This window comes from Podarcis pityusensis (assembly GCF_964106645.2).
Source record: "Podarcis pityusensis genome assembly, chromosome: 3".
Taxonomy (NCBI): domain Eukaryota; kingdom Metazoa; phylum Chordata; class Lepidosauria; order Squamata; family Lacertidae; genus Podarcis; species Podarcis pityusensis.
The window spans coordinates 103263947-103284199 of record NC_138026.1 but is presented as its reverse complement, the minus strand read 5'-3'; the positions used below and the strand labels follow the sequence as shown (position 1 = coordinate 103284199).

General features: G+C 43.9%; 1 protein-coding gene across 1 annotated transcript in view; it reads right to left on the bottom strand.

Annotated features, from left to right (window-relative positions):
- Positions 1 to 20253, bottom strand: part of PRKCE (protein kinase C epsilon) — a 315710-nt gene that overhangs the window by 243630 nt on the left and 51827 nt on the right. The gene's annotated exons all lie outside the window — the stretch shown is intronic.

The window sequence follows — 20253 nt, the reverse complement described above, 5'->3', positions numbered from 1 at the left end:
AAACCTGATAGCAAGACTGCAGCCATTCTTTTCTTTCTTTCTTTCTCTCTTTCTTTCTTTCTTTCTTTAATTGTCTTCCATGAACATGGTCTTAACGGTGTGTCTGTAGGTGACTGTGGAGGCCAATTCTGGATCCACACGTCCTTCCACAGTGGGGACATAGGTTTCTGGGCAGGAGTTGATCACGGTGAGGGTTTGCCAAACGAGTCAGGTTGGTTCTTCTGTTCATCAGTGGTTGAAAAACTGAATTTGAGATGCCGGGACAACATAACACCGGTTCTGAGAGATCTGCATTGGCTCCCAGTACGTTTCCAAGCACAATTCAAAGTGTTGGTGCTGACCTTTAAAGCCCTAAACGGCCTCAGTCCTGTATACCTAAAGGAGCGTCTCCACCCCCATCGTTCAGCCCGGACACTGAGATCCAGCGCCGAGGGCCTTCTGGTGGTTCCCTCATTGCAAGAAGTGAGGTTACAGGGAACCAGACAGAGGGCTTTCTCGGTAGTGGCACCCACCCTGTGGAACACCCTCCCTTCAGATGTGAAGGAAATAAGCAGCTATCCTATCTTTAAAAGACATCTGAAGGCTTTTCATCCGGGAAGTTTTTAATACTTAACGCTGTACTGTTTTTAACAGTTGATTGGGAGCCGCCCAGAGTAGCTGGGGAAACTCAGCCAGATGGGCGGGGTATAAATAAAAATTATTATTATTATTATTATTATTATTATTATGAACATTCATTGAGATCTCTTCCATTATGCATCTGTAGTGTAATTTAAGATGTAGCGTTTTTTAAGAAGTATTGTTATTTGGTTTACCACTTGCTATTTGCTGCCCTGGGCTCCTTTTGGAGGAAGCTGCAGGGCATAAATTTAAGAAAATGAATGAATGAATGAATGAATGAATGAATGAAATAAATACATGCAATGGCCTGCTTTGAGAAAAGCCCAATGGCTTGTTTTTCCGCATGTTCAAAGCCCCTTCCATTGTGGTTCACAATGAAGCCATTGTCTTATGACAATATGATTTTCTTGTGGCTATTCCTTCTCCTGTCGCGTGTGCCTGTGGATATTTTTCTGTTATTGTGGCGACTGCGCAGAGCATAACTGTGCGGAGCAGGAATTCAATGAACAGATCAGGCCCAAGAAACAATAGGATGCAGATGGCTCCCTCTCTTCATCCTGCCAAGATGCTGTGAACAGAAAGTCAGCTTCGTGGGACCAATTAGCTTCCAAAAAACCAAACTGACAGTAGCACCACCCAGCTACGTTATATGCATCCAAGTTACCTTTACATTTTTAATAATTGAGCTCAACACATAAACACTGGGTAGCTTGTTTGGACTAACTACGTGGATGTCTCGTCACCAACCCATCTTATTTACTCAAATGATAAACTGATGAAACGTCTCGTGTGGCTTTGGAAAAATTCTCTATTAAAACCTTAAAGAGACACAGATGAAACCTCTGATTTTTTCTGAGTATGGTGCATGCTTTTGCAATGTCATAGTGCATTTGTGCTAGGTTCCTATCACCATCCTGATCTGTCCAACACAAGGGCTGGTATTTCAGATTTTTCACCCATTAACTATTACCTGAAACTCACCATGCAAATCAGATTATTTTCCTCATGCCAGAGAAGAAATTGTCAGCAACGACGTGGAAAAAACTGCCTAGCCTGCAGGTTTGTGCTGCCACACTTAAATAATATCTAATCATTCATACAGCTCTATACTGCCCTTCACCAAAATGGTCACAGGCTACTTTACATCAGAATAAGGCAATAAAAATATTTTAAAACACTTTAAGAAATCATCACGAATACATAAATGACGTAATTAGCTGCATCAAAACTTATGACAGTGGTATCTTGGTTCTCAAACATAATCCGTTCCAGAAGTCCGTTTGACTTCCGAAACGTTCAAAAACCAAGGCGTGGCTTCTAATTGGTGCAGGCTACCCAGAAACAATATCCAACAGCCACATTGGACGTTCGGCTTCCAAAAAACGTTCTAAAACCGGAACACTTACTTCCGGGTTTTCGGTGTTCAGGAACCGAAATGTTCGAGTACCAAGGCGTTCGAGAACCAAGGTTCCACTGAATCAGAATAAGGTGGTAGAATTCTGGACTGTACCATCTTAAATGCTCCCTGATTAGTGAGGGGGGCCCCAGAATGTTCCTTGCACATAAACTATCAGATAAGAAGACTATAACTGAACTTTTCTCCCAGACATTATAGCTAGAATAGCGCATGCAGGGAGGATTTTTTTTTTTTAAAAATGTGATGGCGCATTGCAAAATCTGATGGTCACCCATCCGCAATCCAAAAATCAGGGTTCCTGGCTCTAAGCATGAGTAAGGCAGTCCCCCTTCAGACCAACACTAGCCATTTATTGACCAAGGAGTATGCCTGGTGCTCACAGAATCAAGTGGGGTGGGTCTGTATCAATAGCCTCTCACATTCTGTTTGCTTGAACACTGTTTCCAGTCTCGAATCAATCACTGGAAGTGGTAATATTTGGTCCATGGCCCCCTGCTAAATAAGAACCATTATAGGACTCAAGAATCTCAAGCAGCGAATTCTGCAAGCACCCTGCAGCGATCTTTTGTTTTTCCTTGCTTTAGAGAAGACCCAACGGATCCAACTGGCCACCCTGCCTAAGTGCTTTGAAGAAAAGCTTCCCCTCAAGACGAAGGTGGGCTGTTGACCAGTATTTTCAAGATTTATTCCTGGAAATTAAATATTTATTACGGATGAAATATAAATTATTCCTTTTAACAACCTTTCCCCGAGGTACGGCATGCCTACAGCCTGGTATCTGATTGGTCAATGACCTTGAGAAGCTGTGCAGCTCCCAACAAAAGAACAGTGGCAAGAAAAATTGATGAGTTACGCAGAGCTGGCTAAACTGACACACAAATTGTGGGACAAGGACAACTGTGGCTTTAAGGAAGAATGGGAGCTTTTTACAAATTATCTAAAAGGACAACAAAATGAATTGGACTCCTTGGCAGGTTTTGAATAAACATACACAAATTTACTGGTTGATAACATGGTAGATAGATAATGTAAGGATATGTATAATTTCATAACATGCAGAGAATAATATGCGCTGAGAAAGAGAGAGGAGCTGAGGGAAGTCTCTGAGGGAGGAGGGTTCAGAGGGGGATGGGAAAAAAGGGGGGAAATAATGAATATGATATGTTTTGATAATTTGATATGTTGAAATTGTAACTAAAAACATTTTTTTTTTAAAAGAGAAGCTGTGTGGCAAACCCCTACATTGATTTCATTCTGTAAACATTGGTGGTAAAAATTCAACAGTGGGACAGGGATTCACAGCTTTGGAAAGAGCACTTATCGCAGCTATTCCATCTGAGGAGGCAGTGCTCATCATACAAGGGTTACCAAAAGATGCATGAAAATATAACACTGGCCCATTGTTTCCTCCAACCAACCTTGGTTTCTGCATCTATGTCCCCATAGTCTTTGAGGGAGATGCCCATTAGCTCAGCAGTAGTGAATCTGCTTTGCATGCAGAATGTTGCAAGTACAATCCCAGGCATCTCCATGGACGGGCTGTGAGTTTCGCCTGTCTGAAACCCCAGAGAGCCACTCCCAGTCAGGGGACTGGGATGGGCAAACGGTCTGATTCAGTGTAAGGTTGAGGGACAGAGTCAAGAGTTATGACTAAAGCAAGAGCACCTTGTGGCATCTTAAAGACTAACACTCTTATTGTGGCATAAGCAAGAATGGACCACAATTCAATTCAGCAGGATCCTCAGTTGTCAAGGGAACAGTTGGCAAGTACACCCGCACACACATGGGTATACAGAACAAAATGCATATTGTGGAGGCAAATGCCCCTGAAATGCAAGCGGGACAGTCAGTGGCAACTTTAAATGTGGGCAAGATACAGTCAACGTTCTCAACAAGTGACTAAGCATGTGATTTGTGTGCCAAAGGTCCCTGGCATCTAACGGTAGGGCTGGGAAAGACTTCCATCTGAAGCTCCAAAGAGTTTCTGCCAGTCAGTATAGGCAATGAAACGATAGGGAAACTGTGGTCCTCCAGACATTGTTAGGATTCCAACTACCACCATCCAGATAGGGAGTTGGAATCAGACAACATCTGGAGGAGGACAGGTTCTCCACACCCGATAGGGAAAATACTGTGCTAGATGGATCATTCATTGGCCCAACTTGTTAGACAGCATCTTCCTGTGTTCCTAAGAATTAACAAAATTAACCTAAACCTAGGTTATGGGCGCAAGAACAGAATGTCTAGGTCCGCTTTTTTAAAAACAAGAATACAAAGCTGAAAATGAATGAACTGCAGCTAAAATATTATGTTCATTCATTTTCACATGGTCTAGTCTATGGGTAGGCAAACTAAGGTCCGGGGGCCGGATCAGGCCCAATTGCCTTCTCAATCCGGCCCGCGGATGGTCCGGGAATCAGCGTGTTTTTACATGAATAGAATGTGTCCTTTTATTTAAAATGCATCTCTGAGTTATTTGTGGGGCCTGCCTGGTGTTTTTACATGAGTAGAATGTGTTCTTTTATTTAAAATGCATCTCCGGGTTATTTGTGGGGCATAGGAATTCTGAAAAAGTTTGCTGACCCCTGGTCTAGTGCTTCACCTGCCCACCCCTCTAATATTATTAAGAGGGTTTCTTTTCCAGTCTTCAGAAAGTACAGTCATACCTCGAGTTGAATGCACTTCGGGTTGAGCGCGTACGAGTTGCACTCCGCGGCAACCCGGAAATAACGGAGCGCATTACTTCAGGGTTTCGCCGCTCACGCATGTGCAGATGCTCAAAATGATGTCACGTGCATGCGCAGTAGTGGTGAAACGTGACCTGCGCACGCGCAGACGCGCTGTTGGGTCTTGCATTCCGTTCCGGATGCAGACGGGGCTCCAGAACGGATCCCGTTCGCATCCTGAGGTATGACTGTAACTGGAAGTGGGGAGGCAGAAAAAATGTCCTCCTTTCCTTCCACTCTGCAGTTTTGATCTAAAATCTTAGGCGCAGCACTGCGCCCAGAGCTCAGAGACTGCTCACGCTAATGAAATTCCCTGTCGCAAAATGCGCCTAGAACAAGGGGAGTTTCGGACACTGATTCATAGAGGCGGCATCTCAGTGATCACCACTATGCAGGTTGAGAGTGGCAGAGGGTGGCTCGTTGGTCACGTTTGAAGGGAAAATGCTGGACCAGATGAGCCCTTGGCGTGATCCAGCATAGTTAATACATATGTTGTTGATCACTAGGAACAGCTTGCTCAATTTGCATTCATCGTTTGGGAACCTGACATTTTGCAGAGCACGCAGGCAGTGGCAAGGAGCGGTTTGGTGGCGGAAAGAGAGCTATGGGTAACTTAAGGTTAGGAGGAACTTAAGGTTCGTTTGTATGTGTGTAGGATGTGTGACTGGGTACTATATATTCAACATGGGTTCAAGTTCTGCTCCTGGTACCATTCTTTGAAAAACTGAATGGTTACAGACAGGAACAATGTGCATCAAGAACTGGCAAGTGCGGGGAAGAGGTTTATATGACCAAGCTGATAGGAACTGGAAGCGCTTTTAGGATATTCAATATAACACTAAGCTGATAGTTCCAACAGCACGAGGGTTTATCCTTCTGCAATGGAACAAGCTCCCCCTCTCCTCGCCCCATGTGCTTCCTTTATCTGTTCTGGGACACACCCCAACCTTCCGGAGCAGATCTAGGAATGGCTACTGCCCTGGAATCTTTTGATGAATAGTGGTTACATAATAAAACATAAGGAAAAGAGTGAAGCATGACCTGAGTGAATAATGCATCTTGGGGGAAAAGAAGCTGGTTTAGGGCTCTGGCACACTTACATTTGCTCCGCATTTCTAGGTATAGGTCCGTATCCGAGTCCCTCCCCCCACTTCTTTCCCCCTGCTCTTTACTGCTGAATCGGAACAAACGGCAATCCGCAGAAAACCTGAATTGCCGTATGCTCCAATACAGCAGTAAAAACTGGGTTTTCCAGGGGAAAGTGGTAGGGCTGAGAGAGAACGGGGGGAAAGGTAAGTGTGGACAAGCCCTTAATCTACCCATAGTGCTTCTGTTCAATAAATCATTGGTCCTTCCCCTTCAGCCAGCCAAGAGGAACTGTTGGCCCACCAGATGTTGCTAGACTCCAGCTCACATCATCCCAGCCCACAGGCCATGCAGGCTGGGGTGACAGGAGCCAGAGTTCTGCGACATCCGCAGGGTTGTAGGTTCCTTATCCTTGCAGCTAGTGATGCATGGCGTGGCAGGCATAATCTTAGAATTATTTTATTGCATTGTATTGCAATCATTACAGAGCCATATGCTTGGACTCCTGACCTGCTTTTAACTGCTGCGTTGTTTCAACACGATTGATTTATTGTGTCTTTTTTTAAAAAAGAATGGGTGCTTACATTTTTAATAGTTTGATGCTGTTTTATTGTGTGTTTTAGTTGCAGATGTTTGCATTTCATGTTTGTGCAACTGCTTTTTATACTTTGTAAACCACGTGGATGCTTATTTTGGCATTAAGTGGCATATAAATAAATGCATTAGTAATAAATAAATAAATAAATAAATAAGGACGAGGGGATTTGGAAGAGGGCCTCTGCAGAAGATCTTAAGGCATTCTGTTTGCCAGCAGCTTAAATAGCCAAGCAGTGACACATTCGCCACTTCAGCTGGTCTGACACCAGTACTGTACCCATCTGTATTGACATTTATAAGCCAGCCTAACAGGATGAACTAATCAAGAGCTGTATGCATGGGATACATATTTGCCTCGTTTTGTCAAGAGGTTTGGTCTTTCCCCTACAAGCAGAGGCATTTTAGGACTGACAAAGCCCCTGGGTTTGTTTGGGAAACCCTGTTTAAAATATCCAAGCAGTTTCAAATGAGGACTGACACGCATCTGCCTCCGCTTAACTCGGAAGCAATAAACACTGAGTACGTGGTTGCTCCTCTGTCAAAGCACAAACACAGGGCAACCACCACCCTCCCCAGAAGATGCTCATTCCAATCATCTGAAGCACAAGCACTACATCTGATTGGTCCCCACTGCCTCACCTCCAGATTGTAAATAATAACTATGTGCCTGGCCTCTGCACATAGACTTCCTCCAGAAGACCAGTTTAATAAATTGGGGAAATGACTAAAGGGGTTATGTGTGTGCACAGGCGAGCTACTGCTGTGAACATATTTGCAAGGCTGTGCCCATCCCACAGTGACACACATTCCCCAGCTCCCACAACAGCCTGGAGAAACATAATCACATGGCTAGCATGTGCAATACCTGTCTGTTATCACCTGACGTGGAACATTAGCGGGGCATTGCTCCAAGTTCAAAGTGTGTTACTGGGTACAGAAATTACCATCCCAAGAAGTTTGGAATTCTTTTCTGCCCGCCCCAACCCCAAAAAAGTAAGGTTCTAGTTCTTAAGACTGTGATAAAAGAATTGAAAGTATGTGTGTGTCTGATGAAATCTGACAAGCTGAGAGAAAGGGCTGAGCAGGATCCTCTGTGGTCAGAAAGTGAGGCTTTCATGCCATGAGCAGAAATGAGTTGTTGTTGTTGTTTAGTCATTTAGTCGTGTCCAACACTTCATGACCCCATGGACCAGAGCATGCCAGGCACTCCTGTCTTCCACTGCCTCCCACAGTTTGGTCAGACTCATGTTCGAGAACACTGTCCAATCATCTCGTCCTCTGTCGTCCCCTTCTCCTTGTGCCCTCCATCTTTCCCAGCATCAGGGTCTTTTCCAGGGAGTCTTCTCTTCTCATGAGATGGCCAAAGTATTGGAGCCTCAGCTTCAGGATCTGTCCTTCCAGTGAGCACTCAGGGCTGATTTCCTTCAGAATGGATAGGTCTGAGCAGAAATGTAGAGATTAACAAATTCAGCTCATCATGCTTTTCCTCATTAAGTCTTTGGCAGAACTACTTAATCCTCGCTCCCTACTGAAACTAAGTGCACATGACTCCCAAACTGGTCTTCTTTTCTTTCCCTATTTAGCCTCATTTCTATCTTCTTTCTACCTACTGTCTTTCCCTGAGCAGGACTCCTGAGCAGATTCTGTTTCTTCAATGAAAGAGTTGATTTCACTTATTCGGTGTGATTTATTGCTGGCTTGCTCCTGACACTACTGTGGCTCGAAAAACCAAACAGCTTGGATGAGGAGCCACCAGACCCAGGAAACCCAGCACAGAACAGGGGCAGCATTTCATCACGTTGCTTTGGCCAGGCTTTATCATGCTCTCTGGTCCAGGTTCAGCAACTACAGAAGACCCACTCCAGACCTATCTGATTATCTAGGATGGATCTGGGTACCATTCAGCGTTGGCAGGGTGGTATTTGAAGAGATGTTCAGCAGGTGGGACAACTCTTACCTCTTGCATTTGCTTTCTCGCCAGCAAGGAGGCGGGTTGGGGGTTTCTTCTGCATCATGATCTATTTGCATCCAATACCACGCTCTAAATGCTAACTAGCAGGCCACATTGCCTCACACAATAGTGCCATATGGAGCTAACATCTGATACTGCTTGAGTATGACTCCTTCCCCGTCAAAAACACGTCAAGCAGCACTGTACATTACACTGTGGCATTTAAATAGTAATAATTTGGATGTGAAGGCTAAATTAGAAAAATGTGCTGCACGTTAGAAGCATGAATTCCTCTAGAGGGGATGGAAAAAATAACAATTAGTCACTGTCTTTCAGCAGCAGCAGAAGCCAAGGTACGCAAGTGAGATCCTCTGTGATCCGTTTTAAAAATCCACTCTTATTTTTACCCAGGGAAGAGCAGTTAAGTTCAGCACCCAGCATAGAACAGGGTTGCCTAAATTCATTTATTTCAAGAGGCTTAACTACACCCAAATCCATGTTGGACTTTAGGCTGAAATTCACATATCAGTTCAGCTTAGCTCCATTTATACTAAAATGTAAGTTGCCTGTACATGTGACTCTTAGGCTCAAGTAGTGGCCTGGGACTGCCAGCTCAATCAAGGTACCACTCAGCTCCTAACTATCAGCGAAAGGGCAACTGCAGTGGCAGGCAATCAGTGGGCAGCTTGGGTTATATTGGTGGACCAGCTGAAACAGTATTATTGGGAGCGAAGGGGAGGCAACTTTTGCTTGTCTACCCCAGGCAGCACGTCTTCGCAGGACCCAGAAGTGATACTTCAATGGGATGGTGTGTTTTAATTTTCTGTACCTACTTCTGCATGCAAAATGAACACAAAAAAACTCAGGGGGAAATGTCCTGTATAGCAAGGCTATACAGTATAGCAAGGCTATACTGTGTCAAGTTATGCCATCTTTGCCGGCACGCTCAGCAAGCCACGTCGGCAGATGTCTTCACACAGGGGCCTTGGTACTACCAGCTCTCGACCTATGTCATAATTAGCCCCACAGAATTGTTGTGGGGCTAAAAACCAAGTGCACAATGCCCTGAAGCAGTGTTCAAAACTCCCATTGTTCTAGGCGCATTTTGCGACAGGGAATTTCATTAGTGTGAGCAGTTTCTGAGCTCTAAGATTTCAGATTAAAACTGTAGAGTGGAAGGAAAGGAGGACCTTTTTCTGCTTCCCCACTTCCAGCTACTCTCTGAAGACTGGAGAAGAGACCCTCTTAAGAATATTAGGGGCGCAGGCAGGGGAAGGACTAGACCATGTGAAAAATGAACATAATATTTTAGCTGCAGTTCATTCATTTTCAGCTTTGTATTCTTGTTATTAAAAAAGCACACCTAAGACATTCCATTGTTGCGCCCATAACCTAGGTTTAAGGTGGCATTTAGCTCCTAGCTTTCATATCTCAGTTTCTAAGAAGTGCTTGGGTAGGATGAAAAATGAACGAGGGAGAAATGAGCATACGAAAGTGCCTGAGTCAGCTCATCCGTTCCTCTGGCTCAGTTCTGTCTCTTCTAACTGGCAATTGCTCTCCAAGGTCTCGCTCTCTTGCAGAGGTCTTTCCCCATCGTGCAACCCGATATCCTTTTAAGTGGCGATGCCTAAGATTGAACCTTCTGCATGCAAAGCTTGTATGTAACCACAGAGCTATGGCCCCTCCTGGAATAAATGTGACAGCAAACAAACACTTCAACCAAAGCGGTATGCAAATGAAAGGAGACGTTTTCATAGGTTTCAATGGACTGGGATCAGGCATGCTGAGTTCAGCGGGATAGCAAAACTGTCAACAACAGCAGCTCCAAATCCCTGAATAATCTTTGAAACATAGGGAGCTACCTTTTAGTGAGTCCTTCTAGTGCAGTATTGCCTATACTGGCTGGCAACAGTTCTCTGGTATTGAACCTGCGACCTCCTGCATTCAAAGCAGACGCTCCACCCAGAACCACAGGGGGGTAGAATTGGAAGGGATCATGGGGGGGTCATCTAGTCCAACCCCCTGAAATGCGGAAGGCACCTTCCTGAGCTACCTTCCCCAAGGTACTCTTGCTTTACACATGGGTTTAAGTGGCTGGGAACACTGACACCAGAAAACGTCTTACCGCAGAGCTTTCCAAACTTTTCAAGTTGGTGACACACTTTTTGGACATGTACCATTTTGTGACACAGTAATTCAGTTTTACTGGCAAACCAAGGCCACAAACTAACCCCTTTCCAGCCCCGGGAGGAGCATGTTCGCGCAACGCACCTACAAACTGCAGCTGACACACTAACGTGTTGCAACACACGGTTTGGAAAGCTGTGTCCTTTTGGATCGCGAACATTTCATCACAACTAAGGCCCAAGAAACACAGGAAGTTGTCTTTTACCAGATCAGACTATTTGTCCGCCTGGCCCAGCAGCGGTTTGCCAACATGGGTTCACGTAAAGTGGATGTAGGTTTCTTTCTTTACAATGAGGAAAGAACGCACAAACCCAGAGAATAAAGTCTGCCTCTCTCCCACCTCACTTTGCTGTGTCCCACCTGATTTAAGCAATTTTTTTCTCAGTCTAGCTCCGATACCGCGAGTGAACGAGGCAGAGAGAAAATTGCTTAACGTCACAGAAGGCAGTGAGGTAAGATGGAAGGAAGACCAGGGCAGTGCTGGCTGCTAGGGCCAGTTTGCTACCCCACTGCCTCACCAAACCACTGTCCTGGTATGTGGTGGCAGAACAGACTCACAAATAAAATAAACTTGGGCCGCATCCACACAATACGATTAAAGCAGTATTATACTGCCTTAACCGTCATGGCTTCCCCCCCAAAGAATCCTGGGAACTGTACTTTGTTAAGGGTGCTATGTGGTGTTAGGCGTCCACTCCCCCCCTCACAGAGCTACAATTCCCAGTGTGATATAAAAATTAGTCCCTTTGGGAACTGTAGCTCCATAAGGGGAACAGGGGTTAGCACCCTTAGCGAGCGACAGTTCCCAGAATTCCTTGCAGGGAGCCATGGCTATTGAAGTGTTGTGATAGTCCTTTAAATGGACTGTGTGCCTCAGTAAGCCGTTCACATCTTGTTTGACACAGACTTTCAAAAAAAGGGGTGGGTGGGTTGCAGAGTGTCTCACAATAACGTACACCATGTAACGTAAGCGCAGATAACAGCACAAAGAAGAAATTACTCGGAAAGTCACTCTGTTTTATGATCTTGCTTCAGCTGAGGTTTCCCTCAAACAGACGCGCAGGCACAAAAGAGAAAGAAGGAAAAAAAGAGGCTGCCAAGTTCTTTGAACGCTTTTAATGAAATCCAGAGAAACGGCGCTCTCGCTGCTCACACACACGCACACATGCAAAATCGACAAAAGGCAGGTCTTGCCGTGTCACAGTTCTGTCAGACCAAAGCAGAAAATCTCCTCAGCTGCTAACCAGAAAAGAGCGGTCAGGGTTACTAGGTCCCCTGTCAGCTCCAATTTAGCTACCCGGAGACAGCACTGGAGACTTCGAATTCCTCACATTTGTACCTAAATGCAAGGGATTAACCTAGAGATGCCTAGTGACCGATATGGCAAAATGAATAAATGCGCTGAAACAACCAGCTTCGGTCTGATAATAGTCTTTGACTTCCACTGCTGCAACCATTTGCTTTATTTTATTTTTTTATTTTATTGAAACCTACTCTTTTATTTCTCTCAGAGTCTACACTCCAGAAAAAGACAGCATGGTGTTGTGGCGAGAGCATCAAACTAGGACCCCCAGGAGACCAAATCCCCACTTGACTATGTTGCTGTCACCTTGGGCCAGTTTCTCAGCCTAACCAACTTCGCAGGGCTGTTGTGAGGATAAAATGAGGAGAGGAGAACCACGTATAACCACCCTGAGCTCCTTGGAGGAGAGATGGAATATAAATGTAATGATTAACCAATGAATGATGTAAAGTTCCACAGTGAAGGGACCTTTGATCCAGTGAATTCAAGACCAACTTCATCCTATCATCACTCCACTAGGAAAGCCCAGTTCAGGGCCTAATTTCCCCTATTTTCCAACAAGAACTTGCTAGATGTAGATTTATGCCCACAGAGTTGTTCATGGGCGTAGGGTAGGCCTCTACATGGTGGGGATTGCCTCTTTTCCCTCAGAGAAACACCTATGGCCAATCCTGAAGCCCTTCTGTCAGTGGTTTGGGGGGGGGTGTATTTTGCTTGTATGTTGCCGCCAAAACAAGAACAAGTCTCGTTTGCACCTTTAAAGACTTGTATGTTTAGTATGGCATCATCATCATCATCAATTATTATTTATACCCCGCCCATCTGGCTGGGTTTCGCGCAGCTTCCAGAAAAATATTAAAATACAGTGCTGCCTCTGGTTGCGGACAGGATCTGTTCGGAGGTCCGGCTGGATCCTCAGGTTTTCGCAACCGGAGAGACCGCTTCTGTGCACACATGCGCGGCAAAAAACCCAGAAACATACTTCCGGGTTTGCCGCTTATGTATCCCGAAGTTTACGTAACCAGAGGGATATGTAAGCGGAGGTACGACTGTACAATAATTCATCAAATATTAAAAGCTTCCCTAAACAGGGGAAGTGTCCGTGGTCTAGAGTCTGCCACTCTACAAACCAGGAAACTGTGGTTTAATCCCTGCTTACAGGATATCAAACCAGGAACTGATCCATGACTGCAATGTCTGAAGAAGACCAACACAATGGTGCAATACAGGATGCTTAACCACAAAGCATTTACCCATACCAAACCTGTATTTCATGTTGATTTGACAGCAAAGATGTGCCATGCGCATTATGAGTGCTTCTGTTATTTCGTCGGGAAACCCACGTTTGCATTTTGGATGCCCTGTTCTGTTCTTGCTTCCAAATTGTGGGCTTGGAAAAAAAGGGATTCTTCTGAAAATCTCAGAGGCTGAATTTTAATATAATCTCCAATGCTTTCTTTGATTCATAAATTGATGTGCGTTCATAAATATACAGTGTGGTATCATGGCCAATCATTGATGTCAAGTAATAGAGTAGCGCTCGGCTGTCATTTCTCATTTTAGGTTACACCCGTCATTTTGGTATCTGGGAGCTTGCTGTTAAAGTTAATAGGAGAAAAATGTTTCCAGCATCTAAGCCACCCTGACCTCTATCTTTTCCTATGAGCTGGAGAGATAAATGACGCTCAGCTGAAATAAAAACAAACCTGGCCATGAAAGCGTATCTCATCCTTCAAGCATTTACATTAAGGATTGTATCCATCTAAGCCATCATTAAGAGCAGCCCCACTGAAATGAATGGGATTAAGTTAGCCAACTTTGTTGGATACAATGCGGCCCTCCAATTCTCTCCAGCTGGCCCTCAGGATTCTCCTCCGTCACACCCCTCATTTCACCCCCCACTTGAGGGCTTCTGCCAAGCTGGAATGTTTCCTCAAACTCTGATAATTCCTCTTGCAAGCTTGGATGGAAGGAAGAGAGGGGTATGCGAATGCACTTAGCAACTAGCCTATTGTACAAAGTAAGGGGATGAGGGTGGCGCTGTGCTCTAAACCACTGAGCCTCTTGGGCTTGCCGATCAGAAGGTCGGTGGTTTGAATCCTCATGAGGGGTGAGCTCCCGTTGCTCTGTCCCACCTCCTGCCAACCTAGCAGTTCGAAAGCATTCCAGTGTAAGAAGATTAACAGGTACCACTGTGGCGGGAAGGTAAACAGCATTTCTGTGTGCTCTGGTTTCCGTCACAGTGTCCCGTTGCGCCCGAAGCGGTTTAGTCCTGCTGGCCACATGACCCGGAAAGCTGCCTGTGGACAAATGCCGGCTCCCTAAGCCTGAAAGCGAGATAAGCGCCGCAACCCTATAGTCTCCTCTGGACTTAACAGTCCAGGGGTCCTTTACCTTTTTTTTTTTTTAACTTTACAAAAGTAAAACTTCATTACTCTGGCCACTTTTGCCTCGGGCATGTGTCCTTCAGCAGGTTGACCCAGAGTGAACTTGGCCCTTGGACTGAAAAGGGATCACTAGACGTATATGGTATTATGGTATATTGTATTATGGCATTATGAGAACTACTCTGATAGTTCATCACTGAAGTGAAAAGTAGATCCCCCCCCCCTGCAATAAACAATAACAATTAGTGGTGACACTGAACAGTTGCAGTGTAATTCCTTCCCTCTAGAGTAGGCATGGCCAAACTTGGCCCTCCAGCTGTTTTGGGACTACAATTCCCATCATCCCTGACCACTGGTCCTCTTAGCTAGGGATGATGGGAGTTGTAGTTCCAAAACACCTGGAGGGCCAAGTTTGACCATACTGCCCTAGAGGTCCGTATGGCTTTCACACTACAGGTGTGTCTCGTCAGCCTGTGAAGCAGGGTGAGAGAATGTCTGGTCCTCCACATGTTGCAAAACTACAATTCCCAGCAAGCATGGTCAATGGCAAAGGGTGATGGGAGTTGTAGTTAGCAATAGTCAAGTGTGCTTTGTTTGGTTTTGGTTGTTCATTTGTGAATGTTTGTTAATGTTGTTCTGCTGATTATGAGTGCTATAATGATTTGGGAATTGTAAAATACGACTTTTCTTATGGTTGTGCTGTTTAGCCTATTCTTGAGGTGTTTTGTTAACAGTGTTTTGTAGAAGGTGGTTGCTTTACTGGTGATTTGTTAATGATTCTATATGATTTATGTTGTAATTGTCATGTTCTAATTCCAGAATGTTCCAGTTTGTTATTGTCATTTATTTTTTGTAAGCCACTTCGTGACTTGTGGGAGTGAAAAGCAGCATAGAAATAGAATAAATGAAGCGAATAAAATATTTGAAGAACCACAGGTTCCCCGTATCTGCTATGAACTAGTTTTATTCCAACAAGCTTTCAATCTGGTGGGGGGTTTTTTGCTCTGAGAGAAAAGATCCACATTCTGGGCATGCTTTGACACTCCTTTAACTCCCCTCACCTCGCGAGACTTTTGTACTGGGGGGTTTTGTGACAAAAGTAGCTAGCTACCAGTGCATTGGGTTTACATAGCTATAAACCAAATGGGAAAACATTAAAACTGGTGCCAGACCATGAGCGCAGTCTTACTGTGCCATTATGAAAGTCCACCACAATTTTCTAAATAAGTGAGATGATAAAAAGCCAGTTGCCGCTGATGTTGCTCTAATAAACAACTGAGGAGTAAAACCACCATCCTTGGAGGCAAAGACCTAGCACACAGGTGAGCCCAAACTGCGCAGACTCGCCCATGTCTATTTTTGTAACGTGCTGTTTATGTGTTATATATTTGTACTGGTTCAAAGGGAAGATCTAGGTATGAAGGGCAAAGTGTTATCTAGTTGGGTTCACATCTCACTGTGGCCACCTTCACCCCCTGGTCTTTCCAAGAGCATTGGTGACGCTGCTGAAATCTGAAGCAGGCACCTGCAAACCACCCTCCAAGGCCCCACAGAAGAGACACTACAGCAGGGCTTGTGGGACTGTCAAAATGGCAGCTTCCTACCTGATGGCTGCTGCCATTTGGTGAATTTGAGCCAAGGACTGGGAGAGGACCCAGCTCAAGCCGCAGTGTCCCTCTGGGCTGCTGGGCCCTCAGTCCTTGCCCAACCAGGCTGGGTCCCGCCACCAGCCTTGACCAATCCTAACTCTGTGAGTTCATACAAACAATGGCTAGCATGCAATGCCCCATAGGAATGCACGGGACCTCTGGTGAGCTCATGGCCGAGGGTGAGCTCCAATGGGCATCCACTTGTGCAACAGAGCTTCTCCCCCATGTATGCCTGCCCCCAAAGCTGCTCCAATTGCAACCTGTGCAATTCAGCTTTTTCTGAGCTATCCTATGTATCCACTCTTTTCAGTTCATACCAACAATGACTTCAGCCAGGTCAGAAGTCTTCCAGCAGTGCCATCGCTAACTCCTGCCCCCCACCCACCCCGGCCCATCAATGGTTGCATATGCTGGCCTGGTGATTTCAAAAAACACATCTCTTTGGGATAAAACAAATGTTACACCAACTGTGCAATTGCATTTAATGTGTCTAGTTTTCCTTTTAGAAACAACAGCAGGGAGGGAGCACGCCTAGCCCCTTCTTCTGCGCCATAAACCTGACAAAACCTGCCTCTGAATCTTCTATTTGACCAAAAAGAAAACAATAGGGCCAACTGCAGCTTTCTTCCCATGGCACATAGCAGCTCCAGAGGGCATTTCAGATGGCAACATGTTATCAGAGGTGGGAGGAAGGGTACACATCCTCCCAACATTGCTTGTGCCATGTTAAATGCCAGCCCAGGCGATTAAAAGCTGCGATAGTGCGCCACTGGTGTGCACATAAACCAAATCCCATGAATTTCAGCTGGCATTCCATGCTCGGAACTGTGCGCCACCCACTTTGGTTGTTTCTTGAATCCTGGTTCACGGAGCTCCGCTTATGCAACACTGGCAGCAGCCCCTTTCTAATGTTCAAAATGTTAATCCCACTCAGAGATGGATTAGCAATAACACATCTCTTTTTTACCTTAGCGGTGGGAGCTCAAGGATCAGGACATTTTGAAAATGCTTTCACTTGGGAATTGTGCCCAGCACATCCATAGCTGATGCTTACACAAATGCCCATCTGTTCATGGCTGGGTGCCGAGCCCACCCACAGAAAAGAGGGAATAGCTACACACACACACACACGAAAGACAGAGAGGGGAGATCTGTCTGGATTTGGACTGCAATTGTGCTTAATATTGACAGGAGCTCTTTGGCATGGCAGATGCCCAAGTATCTGGATTCAGAAGTGATGCTACCATGAAGAGATCACACACACTCGCTCACACAAATTCTGCAAACATTTATCCTTGGGGTGCAGAGGGCTGTGGAAGTTTACATTTCTCAGAAGTTCAGGCTAAAAACTGATACCAGCCCCTTTGTTAGCATTACTGGGGATCTGGGATGGGTCGAATGAAGGTGGTTTGGAGAAAAGATTTATTCTATGTGTATTGCTAGCTGCCAGGATGGCTATTGTAAGAACATGGAAATATATTGAGGGATTAAATATGGATTTAAATTGTAGTCATATCTGGTTGATGGCTATCGCTGAAAAAGTAACTCAAGGACTGAGGTAAATTAGAGGGCAAAAATAAATAAATGCTGAAAATATTGTGGCACAAAGAAGTATTTCATATAGAAATGATTATAACAACGTTCAAATACCTCCTGCAAAATGGGCTACTATTTGGAATTCTTAGTAACTTTTCAGCTCCATGAGAGAATATCATAAGACCTTGAAGGCAACACTGTGATACCTATATACATATATTATATTCTATTGTTTAGACTTCTTGTTTTAGATTGTATGTCCCTTTGGGGTGCATTTTTTAATTTTAACTGTGCTACTATATTAATATTATTGATATTATTATTATTATTATTATTATTAAACAACCATACTTTGAATAGTGGCTTTATTAAATGTTCAAAGAATGCTGGTAGCAATACGTAATAAGCTGCCTCAAGCCACAAAGAGACAGATTTAGGGGTATCCTGGCATTTACATTTTGAAATACAGCAACCCTAATCTAATTTAATATTACATTAAGACAGGTGGCATTCTGAAGCAATGGGTTAACAGCAACAGAATGCAGATTGATTATTTAACTGTTTGGAGCAATGGCAGAACACAGAAGAAATCAAATGTAGAAATATTCAACTCTGTGTTACTTCGAAGACCCAATACTTTTCGTTTCTTTTTGAAGTTCAACAGGAAATACAGGAAACTACCAAAAACCCCATCAATTCATATTGTCAGATGGGCCCAGCAGAACCATCTGTGTGATCATCCTGTTAGATCATTAAGATAAAACGGCATTTTCCCCATGACATTACAAAAATAAAATAAAAGCCAAGCTTGATGTCGTCTCTTGACTTTCAATGCAATTCTGTATCTAAGCATTGGGAGAAATCCAATCCAGTGTGCATTTAATGGTAAATCTATCTCACTGCCACTTTCTGAAACAACACACGAAGAGAACACAGCTATCTCTTGAAATTTGTGCTTCTCCAAATTTTGCAAGCAATCCCGAATTATCTGTACAAAGATGCATAATAAAGAATGCTTTAAAATGCACGTATGAGTGAAAACAACGTGCAAAACACATTACATCAGAGGAAATTGTTTTTTGCAAAAAATAAGCGTATTAGGCAAAATACAAAAAAAATGTGGAGATGTGGAGAACTTTGCACTAAAATGATGATCAATTTTTATGTGGACTTTTAAAAATCAATCAATCAATCAATCAATCAGAGTGGTGTAGAAACGGGGTGACTCAAAAACTGAAATTTTAAAAATGCCCATCCCTACAACAGACAACTTCCTATTCTTTTCCCCCTCCCCCACAGTATAAAACTGCACTGCCAGACACAGTGTAAGCCTTGGAGGACTGGGTCCACACCCTATTAGAGTCACAGAGTCACTGGGGACTCACTCAGGCGAACCAGCACTTCAACTCCGTATTCCTGCATTCTCAGTGGCACTGCCGGTTAATGTAGCCTTGATGCAAACCTCCAAGCCAGTAAAAGACTTAATGAATCACATTCATCTCGAATGAACTTTGCAAGGTTAGGACAATAACGCAGCCTAACAGAAGATGTAACTTCAGCACCGCTGAAGAGCAGCGGCATTATCGTTTGCTGCAGAGAGCCCCTTCCATATATTAGTATGCAACAGTTCAATCTTGACATTTATTTATGGTGCAATGTTCTCCTGAAGGCGAGCGCCCTGCCCAGTGCAGTGGGAACAAGTACAAAGAAATAATTTAAGGTTTGGCCAGATGCCATAAAAGGCGATATTATTTATCACACATTATAGGCATTGCTTGTATCATGTAATGAAGTCCTACTTAAAAGATAAAACACTCCAGCACTCACTGGGTGTCCCAGAGCTGCATTCGTCTTCCTCCTCTTATTTACGATTGCTAGATCAGATTGGGGTAAGCAAAATATTACCATAGAGTGGTTTCCCCTTATTACAGCTGCCATGTAAGAAGGGTGGGGTGGTTTGGGTGGTGGGGTTTTTATAATTTTTTCTTTATTTTTTTTTAATGTGGGTCTCCATGCATCTGTTGTATTTTACAAATATTGTCGGCCACTTTGAGGACTTTGAAGAAAAGCAGGATATAAATCTGCTGAATAAATAAATAGTGAAGGCTTTCCCCCATTGTTCAGGATTAAAACATTCGTGTTTTTGATAAAAAATAAATTAATATTATTTAATGGCACAAGAAACATAAAGATCTTTTATGCTTGAGGTAATGAATTCTGCAGATGTGGAACTTGTTAGGGGTATGTTTGTACTCTGCTGTTGGAAGGCATGCTCTAAAATAACTTTTGGAAAGGGATTTTAAAAATATATGCTAGATATAAAGCTGTGCCTGGAGCCAGAAGGCATATTGGCATCTTATTAATTTGAAAGAATCAAAAAGGAAACTGTGTTCCATTTACTGGCAGTGAGAAAACTGCTAATAGCCAAAAACTGGAAACAGATGGTCCTTCTGTAAATCTGATATGTTGTGATTTGGGACAATGCTAACATAATGAAATTATCCTTCATTATCATATGCAGAAGGTTCAATTAACAATTTAAATGATGGAAATTATTGGAATATGGGCTTACTCTTCCTTTTGTGTTACATAATGGCTGTGTTTAGACGTAACAACAGACCATAGTTTAATGGGAACAAGCAGAAGTGAGCTTCAGGTCTACACCTTTTGCTTTTCTTTTTCATTAACCACAGTTTAACATGACATCCAAATCTGCATTTGAACTACACTCAACTACAGTTTCTTGAAACATATTCACACAGTTCCACGGTGCAAAACTCTGTCGCTACCACC